The sequence below is a fragment of the Rhynchophorus ferrugineus genome, unplaced genomic scaffold (genome assembly GCF_030347505.1).
Source record: "Rhynchophorus ferrugineus isolate W39M unplaced genomic scaffold, kcgeb_rfMv2 rfM5, whole genome shotgun sequence".
NCBI classification, from domain to species: domain Eukaryota; kingdom Metazoa; phylum Arthropoda; class Insecta; order Coleoptera; family Curculionidae; genus Rhynchophorus; species Rhynchophorus ferrugineus.
Genome location: NW_027472584.1, coordinates 28958157 through 28976331, shown reverse-complemented (window position 1 = coordinate 28976331; position 18175 = coordinate 28958157). Strand labels below are relative to the sequence as shown.

The 18175-nt window shown below is 29.0% G+C and overlaps 1 protein-coding gene across 2 annotated transcripts in view; it reads right to left on the bottom strand.

Annotated features, from left to right (window-relative positions):
• exp (expansion) overlaps positions 1–18175 on the bottom strand; it is a 62067-nt gene that overhangs the window by 42389 nt on the left and 1503 nt on the right. The window lies entirely within an intron of this gene.

Here is an 18175-nt window from a genome sequence, read left to right as displayed (position 1 = left end):
GTTCTAATACAACAACGTATTTTAAACTTCACGTTAAACTGGTATAACACTTAAAAAATCCATTATCATTATCATTGTTCTAATGAGATTAAGTTGTAAATTATTGTAATATTTTAAACTAATTTGTAATTTAAGAACCTTATATAATTAAATGCCTCTTTAAGTTGCTTTTCAATACAAAATTCTTAGTATTAATATTGTGTTAATATTTTCTTGCTAATAGCATAACTTGATAATGGAAAAATAATAAGAATACTGTAGTAATATATTTTAAATGAAATATTTATTAAAATCCAAATTTGTTTTATGATTTTAAAGCTTGATATAAAGCTTAATATCTAAAAAATATTTCGTTTTGCTTCACTTAAATTGAATTTAGAGTGGGTCAAATCATAGACCTCAGCTAAGCCCAACTGGTATTCATTTTTATAGTCATAGAAGGCATCCGACTATAAAAAAAAACAAATTATTGATGTAATTAAGATTACTATTCTTTGTCAGATTTTACAATTTTAACTTTAATAGGCAACTTTATAATATCCAGTGCTTCATTTATCCATTAACCTGAATAAGCAGAATTTTATTAAGACTAACAATAAGCTGTGTGAGAATTTTCATCTTTATCTATTTCTTTCATACTTTTTCCTTCATTTTTTTCACTAAAAACAAAGATATATGGTAAAAGAATTGGTCATTGATAGTTCTTTCACTCTCACATAATGAACATAATTGAAGTAAACTCCTTGCAATTCTCTATTATGAGTTTAATGTATTCTTATAATCGTCAGTTATAGTCTGATTCGGAATTGATAGGCGAATCGGAATCTTAACTCGAAGAAAATCAGCATGATAGATCTCTATCAATTGCACTTGACGTATTTGGTTTTAAATGCCACCTTTCACTTGTTTTAAACCTAAACAGTAGCAGATCCAGAAGGGCTAAATGGCTCAATGGTTTCCCCAAAATATCTTAGTGCTCACGTGACAAATTTAAAATTAAACTTGATATCGGCATCAAATATTGTTCTCTCCCAAACACGATAAGAACATAGAATCTAAAAATTCTGCCAGTTCTAATTTATAAAGAAAATTTTAATACGATTATAAATAATTATTAAATAAATCACGTTTGTAATGCGTTTACAAATTATGAAAAAGCTATAGTATGTATATTGTTAAATTAATTATTATTTTATTGCAAATATCAAAACACCTCATGTTTTTGTGGTAAGCTAAAGACATGTATAAAATAACGGTTTAACTTTCGATTTAAGCCGTTACCCTATCAAGATGCCATGAGGGAAGAAACGAAGATCGCCGTCAGACATTTTTAAGAGAACTTAATTAAAGGAGAGAACTCCGAGCATTGACAAGATTTTGTATTTCACCACATTGTACATTTAAAATTTGTGATCTGCATATGCTATGGAGCATTATTGTGCTCCTTTCAATGAAATCCTTTTAATTATGCCGTGTTACAATTTCTTCCAATGCAATTTAAATAAATGATATAAAATTTTAATAAATAAATGTCTGTTGTCCTTTTCTCGATACTTGCTCATTCACGCTCTTATAATAATTACAAGCGTCACAGAATTAAGTTAAGTTATTCTTCTATTTTAAAAACATAATACATTTGAACGGAAACAAATTGCGACAATAATTTAATTGATGTTGTGCTTGTTAAGGTTTTTATATTCCCGGGAAATAAGATTTAGCTAAGATTGAGTTATTAAAACTATTGATGACGTCAAATAAATCAATATGATATTATGTAGGTTATGTTCACGCCTCTCGACAGATTACTCGTAACTGTTTCCAAGGTAAATGGCGTTCGCACTACTTTCTTCTAGGAGTCACATTGGCGACGTTGCCAAGTAAACATTTAAAGAATTTTCTAATATAATTAGCTTAGTGAGGTCGTTAAAACTAGTAGAATTTGGACAAAATGAGACAGCACTGCAACCGCAAGGAATTTAATAAACTGGGGTTCATTTAAGCGACATCTAAGAGTGCCTACTTGAATTAAAATTAAATAAGTGTAAAATTAATTGTTTAAAAAACGTCGCACTGTTTAAATATACAACTCTTATAAGATTAGTTTAGTAAAATATTTAATAAAAACTCTTAATGTTACTCTGTAATAACTTGTCTAGATATTGTCATTACTAAAAATCCTATTGTATTATTTGAATTCTTAAACTATAGATGATACACACTACTACTACTACTACTACTTTTTATTTGTCCATAACTTAATGTCAAGAGAGTTTATACGATATAATTAAGAGAGAATAGTCTGAGAAAATCGGTTGACAAATAGAGAATAAAATCAGTGAGTCAGCGTATATAATTCTCTATCAATGAAGTGTGTAATTTTCTTTACTTTCAATTGCGACGCCTACGTCTTTCCGATGTAGAATTTTCTTTTATTTTGTCGCACCGCATTGCGCGACCTCTATGTTTAATTAAATTAACAATGAACAGTAGCTGTTGCTGGTCACCAGTTGACGCTACCGTACCGACAATCGTATTTGTTTATAACATTTAACGTCTAGGAGAATGTATGTTTTTATAGTTGCATACCTAACAATAAATAATTTAACATAACCCAGTAAAATTCATAAATTAATTATATTTATGAGCTCGTTAAAATTCCTGGAAGGTATTGATTGTATCGGTTATGTCGAATCTGAAGATGCAAAAAACAAAACCTATATGGGAGACGTGATTTTAAAATACTCTTGCAATGCAGTGATGTAAGTGCAATATGTTTACCAATGTACTTCTGTTAAAGGCATTTTGGCAAAGGTCTTTAAACTTTGCAGTTCGTTGGCTTGAGCTAGCAATTTTTTGATAAAATTACATCCCAAAAATGCGTGTTTATTAAAAATGTGTTATAGTTTATAAACATTCTCTACGAAATAATTATAATGAACATTATAATGAATTTTCATCAAATTAATATGTTTCAATGAAGCGTAAAATATTGCGTGTAAAATCTACTAAAAACTTTAATTAATTTTCCGGACAAACTATAAAGTAAATATATATTAATGAATTTTTCCGTATATACTAAAATGTTCTTATTAATTCAAATGTACATTAACATATCCAAAGGCTAGCGCGAAAACCCGCAGCTTTTTTACATCACTTCGCCTTAAAAAATCCGCCAAGAAAACGTTCAATTTTCATAAGTCATAATCATAGGTGGGAGCTCACGTTAAGCAGCAGTAGTAATCCAGATAAATTATTATTGATTAAAAAAAACGGAAAAATATAACAAAAAAATCTTATAAAAATATATTAATATTGAAAATCTGATTATTATTCTAACTTTTTAATCCACTCTATTATGTGTATGTATAATGCACAAATGATTATGCATATAAGTAAGTATATATAATAAAAAGTGCAAAAGGTAAAGAAAAATGATAAGAAGGGCCGCCAAAAACGAACAGCCATTACGAACGATAAATTTCAATTGATTTTTTTTGTTTTGGTTATCGTCACAAAAACGGTCCATCTTGGTTCAGTAGAAAGTTCAACGTAAATAATACAACGTAACTGAGAGATAAGAAGTATCCTAATGGGAACTCGTTTTTCTGTTTCGCTTTCGGTACAGTGGGGCCAGTACCACTTTCAGTTTTCAACTTTAAAGGTCGAGTTTTTACTTTTATTGAAAATATTCGACGAAAATTCACACCTGTTTATGGTTAGAAACAGGCAAGCCGCTTTTATTACTACCAATTTATTTATAATGGGTTTATTATTCGATCTATACAGTTAAATTACCTTACATTTATTTATATAGGCTTGCTATCGTACATATTTAGTCATTTCTATTTTTTCTCTATATTTTCTAGCTCTATATTTTCGTGATTTTAACATCTTAGTTATTATTATTTTTTATTTAATATATTTTTGACTTCTAATAAAATATTACGATTAAGTATCTATAACATATGCATACTGAAAAATGTTTCACCTTTTAAAGCTACCGACGAAAGAAGCTATTTTTTTAATATATTCTTATGATCATGTCCTAGATAATGTCATACAAATGTGGCAATGAAATAAGAGAATCATAAAATCTTATTTAGATATTTTTATGGATTCTTACTGGTAAAATTACTTGTTGGCCATCTTGATTTCAACATTAGACTCAGACGTGTCATTTGCAATCTATTAAAATGTTCCGTGACAGTTCTGGCATTATCTGCATTCCAATTTCTGATTTTCTTACACTATTAGACTTCCTTTTCCATCATTAAGACGGTAAGCAAGACTATAAGCAATCTGCTAATCGCAGATGAAGCTGACAATGAAGACTTTTTATATTTCCATTAAAAGCTAAACCCTAAAGTATATTTTTACCAAAGTTTCAAAATTAATTCTAGGAAAACTACATATTTTGGATAAATTTTCGGTGTGGTGTCTCATACTAAAATATCAAGGCTTGATGACCTTTAACATTTGATATTCCATTTAAATCAATATTTCAATATAGATTTTGTTGCGTATATATATGGAATAAAAGAATCACCAATAATTCACATTTACGTGTAAGTGATGTCTCATATTAATATGCCAAAATTAAACAAAATATTCATGTTTCTATGTTAGTCAGCATATTTTAAGTATCGTAAACCTGTTATGTTGTAGGTATTTGCGTTTTGTGTTACATCATTTTATTTCCACACCTGCCTCTCGCATCTGCTTTCTATTTGGCCTCCTTAATTTATATTTTTAATAATAATTAATATTAAACATATATTTTTTCCACTTAAAATATCACCTTTTGGAAAAATCCATCATCTCAATCTTAATACTTATATAATGCTTTTAACATCAGACATAATAAATCGTATTATCTTTCAACTAATAATTTTAATATATTCCATAGTTTTAATCAATTTCTAATTAATGTTTTATTTAATTAATATGTTCTTGAACATTTACTTAATATTAACGGTTGATTGACTCCCCAAGTAGATTCCCAAAATATATCGGAATCATGGGAAATTCGTTTGGAATAGGTTTTATTTTAGTTTACTTGATTCAAGTTTTATCGGTTCTTTTTCCATGATGCCATTTGTTATAAAATAATGATTAGTAATTACAATTAGGAAAAACTTAGTGACGATATCGATGGTAAGTGAAATATATGTCTCCGTAACTGTATTAACCTTCATTCTTTACATATGAATTAATGCATATGTAATTTAGTTACTATATACAATAGTACATAATGCAAATATTGTTTAATTATGAGCTGAGCGATGAACTTCGAAATAATGAGGTTTGTAATAAATAAATAAAATGTTATGTAGCCATACATTGGATTCGATAAAGTGAAAGTGCCATCTAGACGTTCATATATGAGATGAAAATAAAACTTTTAATTCAAAATGAGTTTTGGCAGCATAAAAATTATGTTATAAAGCCTATAAACCACTATGATTTTTTTTAATGATGATAAAGAATGTATAAGATAGATAAAATGATGTGAATGATTACGAGAATGTAATGCAAAATAACTTTTATTAAATAAAGTAATCATGAATTGGATAGAACGACTTTTAAGAACCTTCTAAATGTAATGACTTTACCCAGTAATATTGTTCTGAAATAAAAAAAATATCAATCACAGTTTTCACATGTCTGAAATTAAAAAAAAACTTATTCGCTGATAAGTAAGAGATAAATAAATATAAATGTATGTAGTGTAAAGATAAAGTTAAAAAATGCAGAGACTAATCGTATCTAGAAATACAGTCTAGAATTGAGTGAATGCACTAATGCTCTTATAAACTGAGAATTTCCAAAACTCCAAAATAACAATTGAGAAGCTCAAACAGAACAAAATGAACAATATCATCATGGAAACATGATCGCTGTTGATTGTGATAGAGTTTGTTCGAATTTTGCATTGATATTGAAATCTATTAAATCGTACAATTTGATTACATTCTTTGATACTCTAATAGGAACAACTTAATATGACGGTCGCATACTGAGCCTCATATTACGTCAAATTGCAATTGTAAGGCATCGTGTTTGTAATTCTAAAAAGTAATAAACTGGTAATAAAACAATTTCTTATAGAAAAAAATTAGTCCGGTTTTCTGATCTGACGACGGATGCTTCAATGGGATAACACAAAAAAGAAAATATATTTTTCAGTGTATGTGTTGATATAAAATAATATATAAACGGTTTGGTTGGCGCAGTAACTAAGGCAACAGGATGGTTCCCCTACTGTGGCGATAGTCACGAGTTGGAGACATGGTTGCAAATTTTAGGATTGTGATTGTTTATAATTGTGATTCCCCATAAGACAAGAGAACAACATTCAACAAAGAAAATAATCCCAGTCATTATTGTAACCAGATCAGGCTGGATAAGAATGTCCTCTGAGATGATCTCTATGTACTGAAAACCGTGGTTCGAATCGAAGCCCACGTTAGGTAGTATTATGCAAAATGTTTTAAAAAAATCGTTTTTTCATTACGAATTTACCGTCTACTTCAAATGTGTGGCATCAAATCAGGCAGAACGGCTTCAAATTTTCCAAAAGAAGGCTTCTCAGGAGAATTATTAAGGCCTCATAAGTTGCGTTTAACACCTGTCTCCAGCCTACAACAACCCTCTTTCGTCGTGTCCAAACTGAAGCTCAATGAATCTCAATCACAGTTAGATTGCTAGGTAGATTTTGCCGGGCTCTCGTGCCCAGGTTGCATAATAACGGCTGCGCGATTGACAGGTACCATATCCTCAAAATTAAGCTGTAGCAGTGGTGATCTCCAGATCAGCTGTGAGGCGGATGGTTTAGTGTTTTGGTAAGCCCAGGGGTAGTTTCTATTTTTCCATTACCAGAAAAAATCTAGTTAATTAACGATTACACTTTTCTTACTGTAATGTAAATCAATATATACTAATAATTTCACTGTAGTATATTTGATATTTATTTGATTTCAATACTTTCATAATTAAATTAACAAACATATTCTGAATAGTGTGGAATATTTTACTAAACTAATAGTAGTGAGTTTAGTAACTTGTAATTATTTGTATACCAATGAATAAGAATATTAAACTTTCTATACGTAACGGTATATTGTTAACAGTATTCATATCACATTTTCATATATTAAAGACAAAAGGTTACATACCTAAAATTTTCCAATGTCAAATAGTACGTCTTCCTTCATCATTAGCTTTTTCAACATAAACTAATGTAATTGCATATTAACACACGTGACATCAAAGGTTAACAGAAAATTGAAACATAATTTTGAAACGAACTATGATTTCACTTCTAGATTAAATTTAATATGTTTATAATATCTATTTATATTATAATTAATGCAAGAATACAGTTAGCACCCTGTATAAATCGGTAAATATTTCATGTTATTAAATTTTTCATCACATTCTTTTTCAGCGCTAGCGTAATTGCAATTTGATATAATACATTTATAATGACAATGAAAAATCTTGGTAAGTTGATTTGATATGGAGTGCCGTTTTTTACACCCTCGGGAGTTATAAAAATAAATTAAAATTCGATTTAAACTTACGAACGTTTACACTATACCACACAATTCTAAATGTTATAAGTATTACTTCTGACCGGTTTGTCTGTTGAAATTTAACAATTAATTTATCTTTTTATATCGCACGTCCGATGCATCTCAAATTTCGATAATAATTTTAACGTTGGATTATTATTTTTATATTAATATACAACTGATAATTCACTATTTTGTCAAAAACGCTACTCAATACACTTAAATTTATGTATTCAATAAAAACACGAAAAGGCTATGTTCATATAATTCTCGAAAGAAGATTAATAAAATGGCCATAAAAACAAAAGGACCGAATGATTTAATTAACATTAAAGCAACACTGGTGCAATTTATGTAGGCAGAAAAAGGCCTATATATAAAAAGAGTACGATTATGAACTACACGTAAGCCAATTAGTATTTATATCGTTTTAAAGATTGTTACAAAAAGTTCTTAAGCCCAATATAAAGTCGGACATACACAATTTATAGCGATATGTACTGTTGGCAGCATGCGGCTGGACGATTTAGGAAGTTGATCTGGTCGATTTATTGTCAAATTATTGTATTGCCAAAAATTCCGGCAGGGTTCATGTCGTGTTTAACGATTCTTGTGCATGAGATTTTTAAGACTCCCACGGCATGTCAATAAGGGCGCTCCTGATGCCATAAAACAACAGAAAATAAAATGCAGTCGTTACCACCCCCTAATCAATACAATTTATTGTGTACGTGAATAAATCTCATTCTCTATTTTATTTCACGTGATTTTAAATAAAGCCTCTCCTATAAAACTCATTCCTTCGCTGCATATATAGTAGAATACCATTTTCTTGTTCAGCCACACCAAAACTTACGATATATAACGTTTATACGAGATATATATATATATATATATATATATATATATATATATATCTGTACATTTTTTTGATTCAAAACCAAACTAATTAATGGCAAATATATCAATGTAAACTTTAATTTTAGAAATGTTTTCGATTTGATTCGAAAACAATTGAAATTTATAAAATTGTTAAAAATCCGGAAGTATTTTTATTGACTATAAGGACCCTTAAAATGGTTCCTTGATTAGTTACGCAATTTACGCAGAGCAGCTTACGAAATGCTTTAACCAGTAGGGTTGTTGAACCAATAAATCTTTTAACTCGACATCAGGGTGAAATAAATAACGTAAATCCGTAAATATCAGAGCAATCGGGAATCGGTAATTAACTTACCTGGTTTCACTAAAAAGTGTTGGTGACTTTTTTCCGCACAATCTGACTTTTACATTTCCCTTTCTCATTAATTAAGTACTCATTAATGTTCTATGGAAGATAAAAATGACAATATGTTAATAGTAACGTATAGACAGATGTGAAAACATGTATAAAGCATAATAAGAAACAGAAGCATTTTAATTACTAGAAATATTTAATTATGATAATTAATTAACTCCAATGATATTCAGTTCTATGTTGAATGAATTGGTGAGGAAATGGCGGATGATGTCTGAATAACAGAGACCACTTCAATTAACGCTTTTCAGCTAGTAATTACCAACTACTGGTCGTTAAATATCATAAATCTTCGCTTGTTAAACAAATGAACCATAGTTAAATTAACAATACAGTAGTTTATTTTAAATTAAGATATTTTACAATTCTTCAACTAACGTATGCGATATTAAAATAAAATAAAACTGTTTTCATTTAGTTCATGACAGCAGTCGCCTAAATTATTTGTTTCGATTTAAATATATTTAACAATATTCTCAGTTGATTCTCTATATTAGGTATCAAGACACCTCACTAAAATCCAATCAATCAATCAATAAAATCGGAATAATTTTCAAAATTAACATAGGACAATTGTGTAGAAATTGTTTTCCATTTTTCATCCATATAGGATAATTTTAAGTTCATAATAAATGAATGTGTGAATACAATTCCGCCATTAACGTAGAATGGCAAGCGAGAGATAAGTCGACAGTGATAATGTGACAATTATATGAGGTTATTTAAACGAATGATTTTTTACCTATAATTATTTATTATTTTAAAGACAGACACGTACATTTATAAAATAATCTTGCTTACATTATATCGACATAAATCGGTATGATCGAGGTAAATGTTGTCATGTTTGGGTAGGTATAAGAAAAATGCGTGAATTAATATGCAAAATCGAGCGAATGAAAAAAAAACGAACTGAGAAAATTAACGTGACATTTAAAGTGGTAAGTTGCAGCGTCTATAATACGGTAAAATTACAGGGATTTGCTATTTATCTTAACGTCCTTGGAAAATAACGTGATCTACTTTCCTTCGCCAGTTTGTTCACCATGTAAGTACAAAGAACATTTAAGAATTTTCCAAGAAAATATTCATATGATAACATGTATTCAATTTTGATTTATGTTTATACCGTTAGGCTTGTATCAGACTTTTTCCTATATTTTATTCTCCAATAATAACATTTACGTAGATGTTAACATTACAACATTTTATGGGCGACGTAGTGGTAAAATATGGCCCACCATTAAAATTTTCTGAATCATAGAGGCTTATCGAGCTAGATAGAATAATTTTATCAACAAATTATTTTACATTCTTGGTTTAATTGAATTTTTACTGAAGAATATATTTCTGCTTCAAGGTTGTTACATTGAAGATACAAATATTCCATCAAATAAAAGCCGAAAAAAAAGTTCTAGAAAATTTCACCTCAAAGAATAAATCCAACTGTTATTACAAAATCATTATATTTTCAAATCTGACCCTATTTTATGTTAATAATTATTTACCGTTTCATTCAACATTTCTGGGCGAGGTCCATATTAAGAAATTCGTAGAACCATTTTTATCACATTTGATAAATATATCAAACCAGTGGTACATTGACTTTATTACTGCCATTACTTATTCTTACGCAAGAAAATTTATGGAATTACTTTTATTTGTTCCAATTTCACTCTACATTTAATGTGTGCTATACACGATTAGTTATTAAAAAGCGCCTGAGCTGCTAATAACTAGAAATGCGCTAATACAATGCATACACAAGGTTTCATTTATATTTAATTAGAAAATGTAAATTATTCTGTTAGTAATGTGTCTTAAAAATATATTTGTTTTTAAAGTTTCTATGAAAGTTCTCTTAGACGTATTCTTTATTAGCGTCTTAAACTAATTCTCTACTTTTTGTATTAGTATATGTATGTCTTGTTTTCATATATATATAAACAAATGTGTAAAAATATTAATTAATATAGTGTCCTGAACAAGATGTAATTCCAAGAAATCACTTTATACTACAACTCGTCAATTAGGACACTCGAAAACAGCGCATGCCCATTGAGAGTTCTCGAAAAGTCACTCGTCATTACTCTCAATGCATTTAAATTTGCATTCAAACCACCTTTTAATAACCACCGGCACAAATAATATTGCTTGCATTTTTTCGCAACAAAGCCTCATTTATGTTTGATGTACCCCATCAGACAGCATCGCGATCCTTTCAGATTTCGACTTGTGTCGAGTCACGAGTGAGGCTTTTCATTTTTCATCTCGGTTTATTTTCAGGAGTAAAATAAATACACAAGCAGCACTTTGGTAGTATTAATTTTTTTATTATTACGAATCGCTCAGGATTAGATCATCAGTCTATCTTTCGTAAATCTGTTGGATTTGATTAATATAGTTCTATTTCATAAAGAACATTTGAACCTATTGAAAATTTGATTGGTTATTTCATCATAGATTTTTTACATACGTTCAGTAAGCAATTAGCAAATAAACAAAGCTCGAATATTCCATGCTTTATTTAAAAATTAATTTCAAAGTTAATTAAAATCGAAAAACCTATTTAGTAGAGCGGTCGAATAATGTATTGTCCACGTTATGAAACCATAAATCGATCTATTAGAGATACCGTAGTAAAAAGGCGTCATCTATATGAGAGCGTTCGAAGGAATGCATCTATCATCATATACGCAATCAAAGGTATTTTACTGTTTTATGCAACAAATGACTAAACGAAATTTACAGTGTTTCAAGGTTCGAAATGCCCAATGCGATGTTCATTACATTCTTTTGTTGGGTGTGCTATGCAAAGACACATATTAAATATCACAGATGATAACACTTCGTTTTGCCAATCATCAGAAAAATTAACTTAAATATCACTCCGTTGGGCATATACCGTTTTATTTGTTTACAGGGCGTGTCGATAAACATTTCCAAGTTCCTTTTTAACAACTCCTTCGAAGGAAAACTCGTTAATAAATAAAAAATTATCTTTTTTCAACAAATAATTTTTAAAATATGACTCATTTTCGACGAGATCGTCATAATTTTCAAATAAAATTATATTCTTATTTTTGAAATATTTGCTTGAACATCAAAAATATGACACAATGACATTAATCATTCAATAGTATCTTTTAAATATTCAAAGAATTTAAGAGTATATATCAATGATGATATCAATGATACTTTAGTGTTACGGCAACATACGCAGGATATCACGTCATGACAACAACAATCCTGATAAATCATCCTAATTATTTGACTCAGTAAAAGAAATTTCCAGTACATCGTTTCATGCTGAAATCGTGAATCATTTATATACTTTGAGATAAAAAGAAAGTGGGGTAGATAAAACAAATTGTTTATCATTTGAGGTAGTCTATTCATTAACATCATAGTTTTATCTGGACTAGCACTATGATATAATAACAGAATTTGTCATTCTACGACTGCTTCATCCCGTTTTTATATAATAAATCAATGTTCTCTCAACGGAAGTATTAAATAGTAAATAATAATAGTCAAACTAACATTAAAAATGTGACCTAAAAATGACGATATAGAAAGTTATATAGTATTGTCAGTAGCCTTATTAATATAAAAGAATTCGAATCGATTTTAAAACTATTTTTAATTAGTATTCAGTATGCATGGTTTCATATGAACAGAGTACTTTACTAGAAACGACACTAACACTAACGTGTAATGAAATTATTTCAATACTTGTATAGTAACTATATAACATATTGAATACAATTCCTATTAAATTCTCTTTACTTCTCTTTATTTTAAGTTTATAATATTAAAATGACGAAGGAACTGTAATCGTTCGTTAATTGTTACTGAACACCATCTTTAATTACTTTCCTGTATTTAACAACGATTCTGTCAAAAAAGGACGAGCAGTCTTAGACGTAATTCGCTTAGATCACTGCTGATTACAACAGTACAATATCGTAGGTGAATTAATTCCAATAACTGAAAAGTTGATTGGTTATCGTATGTTAACATTATAAGGTCTAATTATCTGTGAGTGATCTTCATTTAGAGATCTTCATAATAGAGAGCATGTATGGAATTTGTAAACAAGCGTCTCAATATATATATATATATATATATATATATATATATAGAAAAAGATTTCGTATTAATCAATTTATTTTCGAAACAAAAAAGCAGGCATCAGTAGCCACAAGCGCGATGGTTATAAAAAAATGTAGTTATATGAGAATGTGCATTGTCATTTGAGTTATTATTAAACGAATATTGAAAAAAACTTGATCAATACTTACTTTTGGATAAAGTTTTTCTCGTAGTTGGTTACCCGCTTCACTTAATATATAATAAGAGCAATAAAAACAAAGCTTGAAATAAAAAACTCTATGAACAAAGTTTATACTTTTTTCTTGCACTGTGCATTTAAACTAAACGTATTTATTACTTTTAAAAAAAGTGTCTTATTGATAATTACCACTGTTTTTTATTACTGAATCCACCGTTTACACTAAATTAGCCATATCCAAAACACTCTTGGGTGCAATAACATGAAGTCTATCAAAATACCAGTGAACCACGTCATCACAGTGAACAGTCAATAACTTCGACCAGGAACGAGGTAATAGGGGCCCCTTCTTACCAATAAAATGTATTAGAGATAAGTATTGATACTATTAAGTATTAACTTGCTAAATATTAGTATAGACGCTGTGACAGAAATCTCTCAAAAAAATTCAAACAATATAAAGTTAAATTTACCGAAAAGAAAACGTCTACATACGAAGCAGGTGAGCAATCAATGAGCATTTATGAAATATATAAATACAGTGAGTAGTTTTTTTTCGATATAAACATAATAAGATAGTAATCAAATTATTCCAAACACAACTGTTCAACAGAACTTCCAGGCATCATTTTTAAAAGCATACAATAAAATCAAGGAAGATTTGATATTTCAATTTGTGTGTAGACATAGAGACTTCAACTTTAGGCCACCCTTTGCAAGATATAATAAATATAATGTAAAGACAACAAACATGAAAATCAACTGTTAAAGAACTAAGAGAAACTGCCAGTTATTGTTATAGACAATGCGCCATACCATAGCGGAAAAGATCCCAACAAGTGGATCGGTATATTCTGCAATTAAGATGATTTGCATAACATAAATTTTGAACACAAATGAAATGTTTGATTGCATTTTATGTTTAGTTTACTTTTTTAGAAATAGGCTTGAAAAGAGATACACTGTAATTCAGATGGCTAAACAATATGGCCACAGACTGTTACATCTTCCTTCCTATCACTACACATTGAATCAAATTGAATTATTATGGAATGAGGCAAAGAATTACTATATTAGACATGCAGACAATAAATAGAAATTAGGCAATAAATATTGTCTACAATAACACACTTCGGTTTGAATGAACTCCATCGGACACGCAGAAGAGAAAAGTGCTAAAATGGAGGAATTGTGAACTAGTGTTAGATTGGAAATTAACAGCTTACTTATTTACTTGAATAGTGGCTCAGAAAGTGATAGTGACGAATTAGAGAAGTGTAGAATTATGATTCAATGCTGACAATTACAAAGACAGGATGATGAGAGTGGAAACACAAAACAAACAAAAACTAAAGGTGAGTATATCATTAATATAGGAAAATTGTAGAAAATCGTATTGTAGTGTGAAAGATTTATGTTCATAGATATGTGTGTAATTGTTCAGAATATACCTGAGTATTTGGTTAAAATGTATGAGGAGAGAGGTACTGTTTTGCAAATATGACAAATGAATTAGAGAGAATGCAAGAGAACTGAAGAAACTAAAGAGAAATACGGTGACATCAAAATGACTAGACATGGGAAAAAATTAAAGAAGGAATCAAGAACTAAATATAAGAAGGCAAATATGCAAAAATTAATTAAAAAATTAAAGTAAAATACATTACTTGGATATACAATTGTTAATTAGGTGGATTAGGCCTTCAGGGAATACCATAGGTCGTTTAGAAAAGAGTTTATTGTAAATATAACAGAACAACTCTAACCTAAAACTTTGTTTGTGTAAAATTAACTGTAATTAAGTCCTATATATAATTTAAGTCGACGATATATCGATTATATGTACTATAACCTTATAATAAATTATATTTCATAATATTATTTTTGTTTCCTTATTTTATTTAAATTAGAATATTGTTATATAGCTAAGCCAAAATAAGCTAAAAATAAAAATTAAATGCAGCAACATTGCAACGTTTTAACGCCATAAAATTAGATAACGTGAGTTCACTGTTTTATGGGATACAGCATATAATATATTGTAATGGTTACGATAAATTATATATAAAATGTGTCTAATATTACGATATATTATGTATGTAAAAAAGTCTCTGCAGTTTATCATTTATTTGTACAATGACAAACAATTTCTAACAAAAAGTTTGTCTTAAATTTCATGTTAACGGTGAACGGTGCATGCTAAAAATTCTGGTATATAAATGATAAAAAATATTTAAAGGCAAAGATGTTGTTGATGATTGGCTTGTTCAGGCCGACCTTCACCGTCTTCAAACGATCGATAAAATCATAAGTGTTAAAGGGTTATCTCAAGAAGCGGACATATTGGACATATATATGTATTACATTATAACTGATATTTTGGGAATGAAAACTGTAGCCGCCCGACGGTTTCCGAGAAAACTCAATGTTGTACAAGTGTTTGGCATAAGTGCCACCGACTACAGGCTAATCACTTCAAGAAAAGCGTTTTGAGTCTACTTAGACAAGAGATTTAAATTGGCATCATGTCCATTCGTATACATTAATAAATCATTTTCTTAGGCATCATTTAACAATTTTCGATATTTTTATACGAATTATATATTAAATTATTTGTATAAAATGAAACCGATATCTTTGGAAAGTGAAACTGGTAAATTACTAAATTATAATTACTGATGTTATTTTCCTGAATATTTGATGAAATTACATCACGAATATGACATTTTTAATTTTCTCTCTAATATTTACTGCGTAGTTACCACTTTTCAGTGCAATGTTCATTAAATCAACAAATATCAACAGCTGAGAATTTCGATCGATACATTACGAAACTACGTAATATAAAAGAAAAAATAAACATGCAGCTTGGAACTTTAAGCCAATCTTGATAGATAATTGTTCTGAGGTTTATATCGTTTTACGTAACGCAATTTAAGCATTATGTTAATCATTCAAAAAAGAAACTTCACTATATACCTGGTCATTTGCAAATATTCTCATGCATAAATAGTTATGCTAATAGATGTTAGGTAACGGAATAGCTCAGAGTTCTTAATCAAATAAAACATATTGTTGCATTTTACATTTCCATTTGAAAACAACTTTCAATTTTCATTTTAAATCAAACAATGTTGATTAAAGTTTTATTTCGTTAATGTTACTCAGTCGAAGGTACTTCGATGACAACCCTATAAATATTCTCATCTTCTTTGCACCCTGTACAGAATAATACTTCAAGTCAAAAGCTTTCGATGATTTTGAACACACACTCTGTCAAAAAAGACGCATTGTGTAGGAGTTTGCAGGTCGTTGAGGTGAATACACTTTTTACAAAGTGCATCGTACTTTTTCACCATTTAAAAATCGATCACAAGATCAATTGTCAGTTGGAGTTTCGCCTTTAAGTTTTTATTTGGTTTTCGGTGTCTTTTTGCTTCATTTACATAAAAGGCGTCTCTCTTTCTTAACGTTTGCTTTTTTTTGGCATCACTGTTCACCTAGAATAAAATTGTTTCTTGATTTCTATCTTCATGCAAATACTCCGCGAGATTTCTATAAGGGAACCTTAGAAAGTTTTAATGTATGTATATGAGAATCTATTTGAAATTGAATATTTTCGATTCAGTGGTCAATAATTCAATTTTAAAAATGCCACTGGTAAGTTATAATACATTTATTAAGATATTTATAATAACAAATCGGACACTTATGCAGCTGTATTGGTGTTAAAACTCCGTTTAGATCTTACTTTCAACTATATGTTTTTTTTCTACTACTTCTATTAATAATTTGCTGAAATGTAAGCAGCATATTTTTTTTAGTTCGGAAAAGATCGAATTACAAAACAGGCATATTGAATAAAATGTCATGTGCTGGAAGGTGCATTTTTCCTTTTTAACACTATAAGATACTATTAAGAAACAATATACTATTGTTACATAACTTACAGATTGACGTATATATAATCGAGAGAAGCAATAAAAATACAAAAAAACAAGACGTTTAATATAGGTATTAGAAGCTTGAAGTCAACTGAAGTATCATGGGAAGTCACTATTGACTGCAAACTGATGTTTAAACCAAGAATTGAAAGAACAAAAATCGATATACAAATAGAAATAGGACAAAGCGATTTTTCACATGACATACACTGTCTCAAACTAATTGAAACTGCTAAACATTTTTAAAATATTTTGTCAAACTAAAGGATTATTTATGCACTATTTTGTGGTTATTAAGTTTTTAAAAATGGACAGTTGACACGGTTGAAACATTATTGTAATGTATGTGAAATTATAGCACGGAGTGTAAAAATGTATGTTAGTACTAGGAAAGAAAGTTTGATAGAAACAGTGCGGAATATTAGAAAATAAGCATTAATTTTCTGGTTTAATTGTTTAAAGAAAATTTCGTGATGGTAATGGCGAGGAATTTATTGTTTTTATTTAGGACAGTTACTAACCCAACGGAATAACAAACCAATAACTGTATTATATGCAGTTAATTTTATGATATCACCACATACAAATGAAAAGATGAAATGTGTTTCTTAAATACTTTTTCAGCGACTTTAACTTTTTGCTGAAACCGATATTTTGTCATTTAATGTTAAGAGTGCATCTTTGAAAAAAACGATAATAATAAAATATTATATAGTAGCAAGAAAAAAGTAATGATTTTTAATTAGGGACCAGATTAGATCAGTGATATTAATTTATTAAATGCCTAATGATGAAAAATGTCTTTTTCTAAATAGTATTTTATCAAATTTAAAACATATAAATTATTATTGATGGGTCTTATTTAACAAAGGATATCTCGCTGTAGAAATGATCAGAACTACAACCTGTTTATGCCAACAATGGAGTGAAAACGTGACTTTTTTTGTTATTTGTTCCTTTTGCATTTAGCAACAATCTCGAGTCAAACGCTTGTTTGCTGAAAAAAATGACTACGATATTTTATATTGCGCTACCTTCACATTTAAATGTCAGTATTTTAATATCC